At 37.8% G+C, this 13,469-nt stretch overlaps 1 protein-coding gene across 4 annotated transcripts in view; it reads right to left on the bottom strand.

Annotated features, from left to right (window-relative positions):
• Positions 1–13,469, bottom strand: part of LOC102748456 (ELKS/Rab6-interacting/CAST family member 1) — a 169,999-nt gene that overhangs the window by 118,988 nt on the left and 37,542 nt on the right. The gene's annotated exons all lie outside the window — the stretch shown is intronic.

The raw sequence follows: 13,469 nt of genomic DNA on the forward strand, positions 1-13,469 counted from the left end.
ATCGGGCTCCCTGCTCAGTGGGGAGTCTGCTTCTCCCTCTCCCACTCCCCCTGCTTGTGTTCCCTCTCTTGCTGTGTCTCTCTCTGTCAAATAAATAAATAAATCTTAAACAAAAAAAAAAAACAAAAAACCCTTTTTAGGTTGAATAAATTACCTCATAACAACCAGTCACTGCAAATTTAATGTTGATACTGCATCTGTAAGGGACACTCTGAAAGAGGTGGATGGAGAGTTGAACAAGACTGCCTCTAGAATTTCTTCCCCTCTGTATTCCTACCATGTTTCCTATACTAAATTGTGAACTTTAAAAGATAAAGTGGCCCATTCAATACCATTCAAATATTTACTAATTTACTAGCAATTAATTCTAGCTTTTGTCATGTAACAATTCATATAAATATTCAGACTAAATCTTATTCATTTACTTCACTATATAAGAAAAGCATGCCCATCATAAGAGGGAAAAAGTAATTACAGATAAAAAGAAAAAAATCCATAATCTACTCATCTGAGAAAATCACTGAAAATATTCTGGTGAGTATCCTTCAAAACAGTTTTTCCTATGCTGAATTTCAACCTTTAAAAAAAGATTATAATAAAAATAAAACAGCTAACATTTAATTAGTGCCAGTCCATATTTTAAATGCTCTATGTATTTTTAACTCATATAAATCTAACATATCTCCCATGATGCACTATTATTATTTTCTTTTTACAAATAAGGAAACCAAGACACAAAGAAGAAAACTAACTAGCCCTAGGTCACCTTCCTAGAATCACCCAGCAGCCTGACTCCATTTTGTGTGTTTTTAACACTATGTTATAACTTTATACTTCTTCCAAAAACTTGATCATATATACTATGATATATGAGTATCTTTCCATTTCAATACTTTTTTAAATCCTGAAATTGTGGGAAATACACTATATATTTTAAGATAATGATTTTTAAAAATCTATAAATCCCAAATTTAAGGAAATTCTTAACATTAAATAATATTCCACTTACATGAAAAAGTTGCACCTTAATAAGGAAACAGCTTACTCTTACAAATAATTCAAATCTTGAAGCTAGTCTATAAGCCAAAATACTCTAGAATTCTACCATTCCTAAAATTCATCTTTATGAAACCACAGAGCATACACAGTTCATGACAAAATGGTTTTAAACTCCTCACAAGCATGTCTGTTTCTCTTTTTCCCCCTCCCCTTTTCTTAAAGAATCACTCAAAGCACCCAGCATACTACAGGGTATTCACAGTAGGCACTCAATAAATATTTATTGATAGACTGGTTAGACAATGCTACGTTGAAGTAGAAAATATGCAGAAACAAAGGTCATCTTGTCACAGTGAATGCAGCCGGACCAGCTTTCTCTCATCAGGAAACCACAGGAGACCCACAAAGCATTCCATCCCAGATAATGCTGGTGACATACCAGAGAAAAACACTGCCACCCACTTTGCCTAAATGCTGAACTTTGCACCATCTAAGGTCAGATAAATATACAAACAGGCAAAGTACAAACTAAGTGAACTATTTTTAAAAGGAGGCAAGAATCCCAGTGACAAGAGAATGACCAGCAAAAATGAAAATCCTAAAAGGCTTACAACATGCTGTCCTTAACCAACTGCAATTGTTTTGTGATGTTCATCATACCATGTGCCCAGGTCCTAGAAAATCATCTGGCTTTAGAGAAGCCCTCTACAAGGAAGGCAGTCAGCTAATGACTGGACTTAGATTTCAAAATTTGGCTAATTCTCATGAACTCAAAGTTGTGATAGTTCAAACTTTGAATACCTGATTTTTACAGCATATAATATGTAAAATAATTTCCTCTTTGTGAATTTTCAGATCCTTATCCATGAATAGGAGAAATTCAGTTAAAAAAATCAATAACCTATTTTTCCCTGACTCTAGAAGACCCAGACATCAGAAATAACATAGGTAGTATGCTTTGACGTGTTGGTTCTAATTACTACAAACACTTGAAAGATGATCAAATACTACCTAGAAAGTCAAGGCTGTTTTAAGACCACGCTCCCATCTGCCAAGAAAAAAAAAAGGGGGGGGGGAGGCAGTTTCCAGAGAGAAGAGAAAAAATCCCAAATTGTATGAAAACTAAAGCAAACACCTCAGTAATTTGTATGGTCTCTGCTTTTATCTATCTTCTACTACCTGCACATTCTTACGCTGTGAGTTGCAAATATAAACTGGCCCCCCTGTTAAAAGAAAAAAAGGAAAGGATTATTTTCCTAAGGTCTACTTGTGACTGATGATAAAGAATTCTAGGCAAGAGGGAACAAATAATCCAAGAAAGAAAGCAAACAGGAAAAGAGTCTGGAAAGAAAGAAGCATGTCAAGAAGATAATTATAGGAAATACTGTGATATGAAGAATGAATGGTGAGATGGATGTATGAATGGGAGGGAGGGAAGAGGGGAGGAAGGAGGAAAGGATGGAAAGAGGAAGACAAACTGAAGCTATACAAGGATTTTCAATAGGCAGTAAGTTTATACTTTACAAAGCCATGCACTAATCTTCATTTCAAAAAGTGATGAGGGGCACTTGGGTGGCTCAGTCAGTTAAGCATCTGACTCTTGGTTTCGGCTCAGGTCATGATTCAGGGTCCTGGGACTGGGCCCCACGTCAGGCTCCATGCTCAGCAAGGAGTCTGCTTGAGATTCTCTTTCTACCTCTCCTCTCTCCCCCTCTACCCTTCCCCTCCCATGCTCGCTCGCTCTCTCAAATAAATCTTTAAGAAAAAGAAAGTGGTGAGGAAGGGGTGCCTGGGCAGCTTAGTCAGTTGAGCATCCAAACCCTTGGATGTTCCAACTCAGGTAATGATTTAGTGGTCATGAGATCAAGCCCCACGTCGAGCTCAGGGCTAAGCGTGGAGCCTGCCTGAGATTCTCTCTGTCTGCCCCTAGCCCCACACTCTAAAAAAATTTAAATTTAAATTTAAAAAATGGTGGGCGCCTGGGTGGCTCAGTTGGTTAAGCGACTGCCTTCGGCTCGGGTCATGATCCTGGAGTCCCTGGATCGAGTCCCGCATCGGGCTCCCTGCTGAGCAGGGAGTCTGCTTCTCCCTCTGACCCTCCTCCCTCTCATGCTCTCAGTCTCTCATTCTCTCTCTCGCAAATAAATAAAATCTTAAAAAAAAAAATTTAAAAAAAAAATTTTAAAAATGGTGAGGAAAATTCACAGAGGCTAGCAAGTTCAGGGAATCCTGACATTAGCTCCAAGATTAAGAAAAAATACACAGAGGTGATTAATAATGTCCTTCAGAAGAATATAAAAACAGCATCATGGCTATCTCACAAAATTAACTTGGCTAGAGAGATCTGTAACCAAAATGAAGCATCTATTTAAAGCATGACAAAAAGCTAAACAATCAAAATTACCTTAACTGTTGCAGAATCAAGTCGATGGCACTGATTATGAATTCAGTTTTTATTAAATAAATAATACCCATCAATACTCTTTCCTCTCAACCTGTATGTTTGTGCAGAATGTCAGTTATCCATAGAGAGAACATGCTGTTTCAGAACTGAACAAATGAGTTATTCCTTCAGATTCTGACTTCCTATGTTTTCACAACACTGTCAAACTGTTTATACCACCCTATATAACAGCTTACCCTTTCTCTCCCCAGGTTTCTAGACACGCAAATAAATACAGCTTATTAATTCTGTGAACTATTCAAAAAAAGGAACTATTTAAGTAGAAAAATATAGTTTAACCTAAAGAGCACTGATCTTAAACCCAGAAAAGTTGCCATATTTTATTCCTTGTATTCAAAAGTGTGAAATAAGATACCTACTGCCTATAATGACCAAAAAGGGAATATTAATTCATGATGAATATTTCTCCACACACCATTAACGTTTGCTAATTCTAGGTAACAGAAACATGGGTTTATGTTTATCATTTTTTAAGTTTCTGGATATAGAGAGAGAAAAATAAATCTAAGTCTAATGTTCTAGGTTTCTAGCCCATACGGACCAGCAGCATAAGCATCACTTGGGAAACTGTTGGTACAAATTCTTGGGCCCCACCCCAGGCCTACTCAATCAGAAGCTGTGAGGGCGGGGCCCAATAATCTGTGCTTTAACAAACCCTCCCCATGTATTCTGATGTACACTCAAGTTTGAGGACCATCTGACTAGATTAAAAAATCTTACCATTCATCAAGCACAGAAAACAAGAGAAGCAGGTTGAGGCAGAGGAGATAATGAGGATAGAGTGTTGGTGCTTTACCAATTCACCTTCTTTGACCTTCCTCACAGACCCCTACGTGGCCACTCTTCCTTATTTCTAATTCTACCCAGATATATTCATTTAGCACTCATGAATTTATGCTTCTTAGTCTATTTACATTGTACTTTTTTTAAAATCTCTAAATTCTCAGCCCAAAATATACATTACAATTCGATTACCTAAGAGAATGTTTTTAAAATACTGATGCCCAGCTCCTACCCCAAACCAATTAAATCACTTTTTCTGGGGATGGGGACTGGCCAAAAGTATCTTAAAAGCACCCCAGGCAACTGTAGTGTGCAACCAGAGCTGAAAACCACTCGGTCTAAATGATAGTTGTCTCTATTTGATATATTTCCAAGTATGATGAGAAAACTACTTATATCAGAATCAGCAGATATTCAAAATTATAGTCAAGATAATTTTAAGTGATAACATACATATATGAAACTTTAAATAGCTATGTATTTTCTTTTAGTTTTTTGTTAATTGCTAGTGATATGTGTTCCAGGTGTCAGTAACGATTTCCTAATAAGATTCCATTTTTTAAAAGTGAGTCAATTTTTTTAAAAAAATTAAGAATAGTACAAGAAATGAGGCAAACACTGTGAAGACGGTAAGCAAACAAAAAAGTCTGGCTAACTTTGACCAAGGTGTTTATTAAAAATACAGATTTTGAGCCCTACCCCAGCAGTCCTAAACCATGAAGGCTGGAAGCAGCAACCAGCGCCCATAAATGTAAAGGTAATTCTTATTCACTAAAGCTTGAGAAATGCTCTAATAGAGGTTGTTCGGCCTTTTGCCACTGGGCAGAGAACAAGTTTGGATGTAAAAGGGAGCCCTCTCATTCCATTCATTTCACTACCATCAAGTCCTGGTCTCTCAGAAGGGTGAGCCCCAGCTACACCTGCCCGGTGAAGAGGAAGTACAGTTTCTACTGCAAGACTTAGATCCCATCCTGACTTCCCAGTCCATCCCTTTTTACAAGACTCCAGAAGGCAAAGCTCATTCTGACTTTACTCCCTTCCTTTCACCCTTCTCATCTTCCTTACAAGAGCCCCATGCCCTGAGTATTCCCACTCCGACACGACCACCTCTTGTTCCACACTCATTCACCTTTCCAGCTACCCTGTGAAGCTAATTCTTTTAAAATATCACAAAATACCGGCAAAGTTAATCACCCCCAGGTTATATTTGTACTCTCAATTCCCAACGATAAACATTCTCTGTATCCATTCAGATTGAAAGTTGTTTTTATTTTTATTTTTTTTTTAATTTTATTTATTTATTTGACAGAGAGAGACACAGTGAGAGAGGGAACACAAGCAGGGGAAGTGAGAGAGGGAGAAGCAGGCTTCCCGCGGAGCAGGGAGCCCGATGCGGGGCTTGATGCGGGGCTCGATCCCAGGACCCCGGGACCATGACCTGAGCCGAAGGCAGAAGCTTAACGACTGAGCCACCCAGGCGCCCCTGAAAGTTGTTTTTAAATGTTCGTAGATCATGCCATGTTTATAAACCACCTCACTAGGCAGAGAACTGAAAAACAGCTTTCAGTTCAAGTACCAATTCTTATCCATTAGTAGTAACCAGAGGTTCTCAACCTTAACCAAACAATGGAATTATCCAGGGAGCTTTTAAAAATCTCCACATGGAGGCCAGGCTCCAGCCCCAATTAAATCAGAATCTCTGGAGGCAGGGATGAGACTAGGCATTTTTTTTTTTTTAAAGTTCCTCAAGTTATGCCAACATGCAACCAAGATTGAGAATCAATCAACTAGGTTCAGCTAGAAAGATTAACAAGATACATTTAGAGGCTATCTGCCATGGGTGGGCAATACTTTTGCCATTACTGCACTAGATTCACTTAGCCAAATACAGGAGACTCGAGAGAGAACAGTGACTTCTGAGGACAGAAATGCCAAATTCCAATACTAATGAGGGTAATATGCAAGTATTTGTTTATAGTTCTTTTTTGTCAAGAAATACCCTATATTTGTTTACTCTGACCTAGCAGTGTTTTTAAAGCCAAACACCGTATCTCCAAATATGAATAGAATTTTTACAAAATTAAACTAGCTCAGATTTAGACATAATTTTCCTCAGTGCCAATGATGGTATCATTTTTATCCATCAATGGACAAGAGAGCTACTGAGCAAGAAAGTTAAAATTAACAGATACTAGTGCCCATTTGTACCACAAAGCATATTCAAATATACCATACATCACAAACAATTTCAATTGTTCTTGGAGTCTCTCTGATATAAATCCCTTTCAAGATTATATTTACTATACTCAGTAAAATTAAATCTATTCAGTATTTTGTACAGACTGCAATCTAATATACCATAAATCTCTGAGTATGTGAAATTCAGGTTTAAAAACCCATTTTTTAATTAATATGCCACCAAAAAAATATTTACTATGCATCATCAAGTAAAAAGTGATATTCTAAAAAAAGTAATAAAATTCACTTCACTCTTTTTTTTTTCCACTTTACTCATGGTAGGACAAAGAAATAATGTTTAATTTTAGGAAGCTACAATTTTTCTAATAAATGAACACCTGGCAAAGAGAGTCACAGTTGTATCCACTTCCTGCCATAAATGCCAGCAGCAAGTACATCCAATTTCAAGTTCCTCTGAAGCCAATGAGTGGGCAGAAGACAATCACAGCCAAAATGGAGAACACATGGTATTCATTCTTTGAAAAAAGTCAGCAGTGGATTACAACCAGGAGGGGAAGCCATCTGTCGTAAGAAAAAGAGGTGGCAGGAGCTGTCAAGGACTGTAACATGCCACCTTAACCTGGGCACAGTCAAGTTTTAGGTTTTAATTCCAGTTAACTCTTTTAACATTTTTTCAAACTTGTAAGTGTCAAATTATGAGTGGAATGGGTAAAAGGAAGAAAAACCACCAACACTTAATTCTTCCAACACTGTGAGTCTTATCTCACTACTAGAAAGAGCAACAACATAGCAGGCAGAAACCACAGACATGCAAAAATTCAGAAACAAGTCACAACACTTGGACAAATTCAATTCCCTCTATAGAAAGCACGGCAGTTTTATCTGCATTACATTTCCAGCCTATGCATATACCTAAAAATTAAAAAAAAAAAAAAGCAACTTCCCAAATATGAAGGTAAAGTGAACTACAAGTCAAAAATCTTCCTTTACCACTGCCCCAACCTCCAACCACCCCAATCACTCCCAATGCCTGCAGAACACTGTAATGCTACATTTTTTAGGTCAGTCAAATAAATAATGTGAGCAAAGCATCCTTTTTAGTGACATACATTTATGTGAAATTTCAGCTAAAAAAAAAACACACACACAGCACAGAAATTAATAGTTTAAAATAAACATAATGAGAGCGCCTGGGTGGCTCAGTCATTAAGCGTCTGCCTTCAGCTCAGGTCATGATCCCAGGGTGCTGGGATGGAGCCCCACGTCAGGCTCCCTGTTCAGGGGGAAGCCTGCTTCTCCCTCTGCCTCTGCAGCTCCTCTTGCTTGAGTGTGTGCATGCAAGCGCGCGCTTTCTCTCTCTCTCAAATAAAATCTTTAAAAAATAAAATAAACATAACGAATAAATACAAGCATTCTGTGTTGCCCATTTTCAAGAAATCTCCACTGTGTAGGGTCTGTGTGGCTCAGTCGGTTAAGCGGCTGCCTTCGGCTCAGGTCATGATCCCAGGGTCCTGGGATCAAGTCCCGCATCGGGCTCCCTGCTCGCCAGAGAGCCTGCTTCTCCCTCTCCCTCTGTCTGCCGCTCTGCCTACTTGTGCTATCTCTGTTAAATAAATAAATAAAAATCTTAAAAAAAAAAGAAATCTCCACTGTGCTGTGGAGGTTAAGTCTCCTTCATACAAAGGCACATAGTTTAAATTATTTGCGGAGAGTTTTGGGTCCAACTAACCAGCCAGGAACTCCTTGCCACAGAAAGAAAATAGAGCAGTAAAAAAATTATTTCCAGCAATATTGCATTCATTTTGGGAAAGCACTCTATAATTCCATGGATGAGTCATTGTAGAAATGAAAATGTTAAATAATGGATATGACTGTAACTGAAAATTCTGAGGCCTAATTACCCTACTCCAAGTTCCTGGTAACTCCTTCAGGAATACTAAGGCTACACTGGTAATGATTAGTTATCCAAATGAAACTATTATCCATTGTGACCCACTTTCCAGAAAACCTATACAGATCCCTGCTACTGTTTCCCTTCTCAGGGCAGACTGTAAGGTACATTACATACTTCAAAAAATGTTATACAATATTATTTGTATTTATGAAACATTTGACTTACTCAATTAACATCTATTGCAGTGCATATTATATCAGGTAGGCTTGTCCATAATTTTACACTTTTATTAATAACGTGTAATATCTCCTTTAATTTCATTTACTATCACAACAACCATAAAAGCATCTTTTCCAGTTGACAACTGATGAAACTCATATGAACGCTCTCTGCTCTTTATATATAAGCTTTGATTTTATGCTGCCTACCTTGGAAAGAACACCAATAGTCAAGTATTTCTCATTCCCAGAAGTGCTAACCTGGTTATATGAATCAGTCTTGAATTAGGGCATTATAATCAAGGTGAAGAGACTACTAGAGAACTGCATTAGAATAACAAAATGAAAATCAGATCATTCTAGAAGGCATCTCTAGAGACCATCTTGTCCAACTCTCTGGGTTTTACAGATGAAAAACCTGGGTCCAAAAAGATTGAACAACGTGCCCATGGTCTCACACACCTAGTTACTGATTAGCAAGGCCAGGACCAAAACGAGAATGCAAGTCTCCCTTTTTAAAATTCAAGATCCACTACACCAGTGATTCTCAAGTTCATCAGGCCCAAAACCACCCCTCCCCTTTTTATAACAAATATTTTCTAATGTGCCCTTTACTATTCTGAAATGAAATTTATAGATAATAAGCCCACCCTCACATACAATCAAAAAACTAATGTAATGCTCTAAAAAAAAGGATTTTATAATAAAATGTGTTAACATGTAAATGCTAAATATGTGTGTGTATGTGTAAATGCTGTGGCACAGCTACACCCAGACACACGCACTGCCAAGCAGGGGCTGAATAAGCGGTTGCATCCAACAAGACAATGCTGCTGTTAAAGTGATTTTCCAGCAAGAAAAATCTAGATAAGGTTCCAAACAAAACACAATCTTCCATCAACTTACACAGTACTCCCAGTGCTATAAAATTCAGTATATATTGAAGCCATTCAAAAATGCTAATGTATTTATGCACATTTATGTAGTTAGGATCTTATAAACAGGTATTTCATCTACACAAATTTCTGGCAAGACATTTGAAAATCATGGAATGTGGGAGAGCTTTTAAATATGCAAGGCCATCCTAAGCATTGCAGAATATCTAGCAACCCTAAGCCCTCTCTAACCTTAATCCAAAAAACACCTTCTGCCTCCAAGCTATTCTAGCAGCCAATGTTAGCACAACTTTCCAATAAATGAGAACCAATACACCTCATCTTGAAAATTAGTACCTATTACCAGAAATACTAAGAGAAAATCAGGAATTTATCCACCATCATTTAAATAGATTCTCTTTTATCTGCTTTATCTATTGAAAACACTCTGTACCATGGGTAACAGGCTTTCATAGAGAAACAAGAAATATACCCCAGGAAATCACAGGGAAGACTGGAAACACTCATTAAAGCACGCTTCTCTCCTAAGAACCTGGCACCTATTCTAAATTTCTATGCCCATGAAGAAGAGCCATGTGGCAAGAATAAGTTCTAATTATTCAGGTTATCAAATCTATGAAAGATAATCAAAATTAAGAATGTTTTCTGAATATATTCTTCCAACTTCTCAGATTTTCAATCCTATACAACAGTCTTTTCACTTTGTTCCCAATAAGTTTATAAAAAGCAAACACACAGGATGCAACTGTGTAAAAAAATATTTTTAGAGGCGCCTGGGTGGCTCACTCGGTTAAGCATCTGCCTTCGGCTCAGGTCATGATCCCAAGGTCCCGTGATCAAGCCCTGCATCGGGCTCCCTGCTCAGTGGGGAGCCTGCTTCTCCCTCACCCTCCACCTCTCCCTCTGCTTGTGCTCTCTGTCTCAAATAAATAAATAAAATCTCTAAAAATATATATTTTTAATACAATGCTTAAACAAATATTTATCTGTAAACAATTAATCAAAGCAGTTTTGCTTTCATTTTAATATCATTATCTCAGACCAATGACAGCAATGACACTGGCATACAAAGAAAAAAAATATATAGATGCCTGTCCAAAACTCTTTACTCCAGATAATCTATAACATACCATTATTTATAATTTTTGACAATGAAAACACCTGAATTACAGACATACATCTCCTCCTAGATTTCACAAAATGTGTAATAAAAAGTCAATACAGGGATGCCTGGTGGCTCAGTCGGTTAAGCGTCTGACTTAGGCTCAGGTCATAATCTCAGGGTCCTGGAATTGAGCCCCTTGTTGGGCTCTGTGCTCAGTGAAGAGTCTGCTTGTCCCTCTCCCTCTGCCCCTCCCCTTGCTCGTGCTAATAAATAAATAAAATCTAAAAAAAAAAAGCAAAACTCAATATAAACAATGAAAAAATAATTCCTTCAGTTATGCTTTTAAGATACTATGAAAATGAAAAACAAAGTTCCTTCATCACAAAATTTTACAGCATGAAGGAAAACTTACAAGTTATCTTGTCCAAATCCCTGCTTCAGGGCCAAAAAAAAAAAAGTGTATTGTGTAATAAAACACTGACAACCTCTCTTCAGATCTTATGCTAGCAGTATCAAAAAATAAAAATACATAATTTCCTTTTTTTTTTTTTACCATACAGAGAATTTAAAAACCAAATCAAAATGAAACATACAGAATTAACAGGCCTATAACACACAATGTAACTTCAGCAGAAGGCAGCACAATTGTGGGCTCACCATTCTAAAATAATCCCTTATTTTAAGCTTAATGAGATGGAGGGGAAAAGATATTGTACCCCTCAAGTACAAACTAAGTAATAAAAAGTTACATTAAAAAAAAAAGAGAGGGGTACCTGGGTGGCTCAGTTGGTTAAGCCTCAGACTCTTGGTTTTTGGCTCAGGTCATGATCTCATGGTCTTGAGACTGAACCACAGTTCCGGGCTTGGTGCTGAGTGGGAGCCTGCTTGGGATTCTCTCTCTCTCTCCCCCCACCCCCGGTCCCGGTCCCACCCTCCCCCCAACGCTCTCTCTCTCTTTAAAAAAAATAAGAGAGAGAGACCAAGAAAAGGACTCTTGGGGCGCCTGGGTAGCTCAGTCGTTAAGCGTTTGCCTTCAGCTCAGGTCATGATCCCGGGGTCCTGGGATCAAGCCCCGCATCGGGCTCCCTGCTCAGCGGGAAGCCTGCTTCTCCCTCTCCCACTCCCCCTGCTTGTGTTCCCTCTCTCGCTGTGTCTCTCTCTGTCAAATAAATAAATAAACTCTTAAAAAAAAAAAAAGAGGGCGCCTGGGTGGCTCAGTTGGTTAAGCGACTGCCTTCGGCTCAGGTCATGATCCTGGAGTCCCGGGATCGAGTCCCGCATCGGGCTCCTTGCTCAGCGAGGAGTCTGCTTCTCCCTCTGACCCTCCCCGCCTCATGCTCTCTCTCTCTCTCTCATTCTCTCTCAAATAAATAAAATCTTTAAAAAAGAAAAAAAAAAAAGAAACAGACTCTTAACTCTAGAGAACAAACTGATGGTTACTAGAGAGGAGGTGTGGGTGGGGGGACGGGTGAACTAGGTGAAGGGGATACCGAGTACACTTCTGATGAGCACTGAGTAATGTGGAACTCTTGGATTACTATATTGTACACCTAAAACTAAGGTAACATTGCATGTTAAATACACTGGAATTAAAATTTTTTTTTAATATTTAACTAAAAAAGTTACATAAAATTTTCCATGAGAATGGCTTAATATGCATTGCCTGCCAATATTTTTAGTCTTTAAAACTGAGCTCTCTCTCTTTCAGAATTTTACAATGCTTTCTAATGTTAAGCAATGATAATACAGATTCCTAATGTCAAGAAATTCGAGATGATTTGCTCTCTTCTTTTTCAAGACAATGAATTATAATGTTCAAGCACTGCTAACAAGATAATTTTGGGGACTTGTCTATGGTTTTGCCATAGCTTGCCAGTCCTGGATTGCAATTCTCTGCTATTCCCAAATAAACCCATCTTTCGCTGGTTTAAAAAAAAAGGATAATTTTTAAAGTATACGATGATTCTTAAAGAATTTAGGTCCTCCTTCTTTTAGGGCTATGGATATGGTTATATTAAACAGCTTCCAGAGAGTGGGAGAACAAAATTAAGTATTAGTGTGAACACCATTCCAACCAAAAATAGATCAATATAGCCTTTCCCTTTTTTAATTTCTTCACAGTAAAAACTGGGTAATTGATGAGACAAAGAGGAATCCTTACCACAAAACACTCAATAAGGAGAATACTTACTAGTTATCCAACTATAACTACTGGCTATTTAAGAGCCTCCCAAGGAAACTCTAAGGGCAGAAATATATGCTATCAACAAACAAGAAAAAAAACACTGGTTCTTTTGGCCTTTTTCACCTTGTTGCTCTTGCTTTCACGATGCTTCTTCTAAGGGTTACTACATATTTCTAAAAGTCTACTATCTTCATATCCATATTACCCTACAAAATAAGACAATGTTCGAAAAATCCAAGAGAAAATGTATGTATTCTTTGCACATCCTCTAAATCATTAAATTACTTTAATTTTAATGTTAATTCAGGAGTCAAAAAACTCAAAACAAGTCACCACCTTGTAAAGTTTTCACATTGCTTTCAGCTTTATTTCTACTTAGGGCAGTTCACCAGAAAAATATAATGATAAAAAGAAGGTACTCAATATTTGTTAAATCAAAAATAATAAATACTAAACATTAAAACTAACAATTAATAACAGATGAACACTTTCATAGCTTGTCAGGAAAAGGGTGACCTCTTTAATCAGTTATTATCTGAGAATGCACAACCAAAAAACATTATCAAAGATCTCAAAGCAGAGGGGCGGAGCAAGATGGCGGAGGAGTAGGAGACCTGGATTTCGTCTCCTCTCAGGAATTCAGCTGGATAGGGATCAAACCATTCTGAACACCTACAAACCCAACAGGAGACCGAAGAAAGGAATAGCAACAACTCTCTGAACAGA

This window comes from Leptonychotes weddellii, chromosome 5 (genome assembly GCF_054177405.1).
Source record: "Leptonychotes weddellii isolate Sample4059 chromosome 5, ASM5417740v2, whole genome shotgun sequence".
Classification (NCBI taxonomy): domain Eukaryota; kingdom Metazoa; phylum Chordata; class Mammalia; order Carnivora; family Phocidae; genus Leptonychotes; species Leptonychotes weddellii.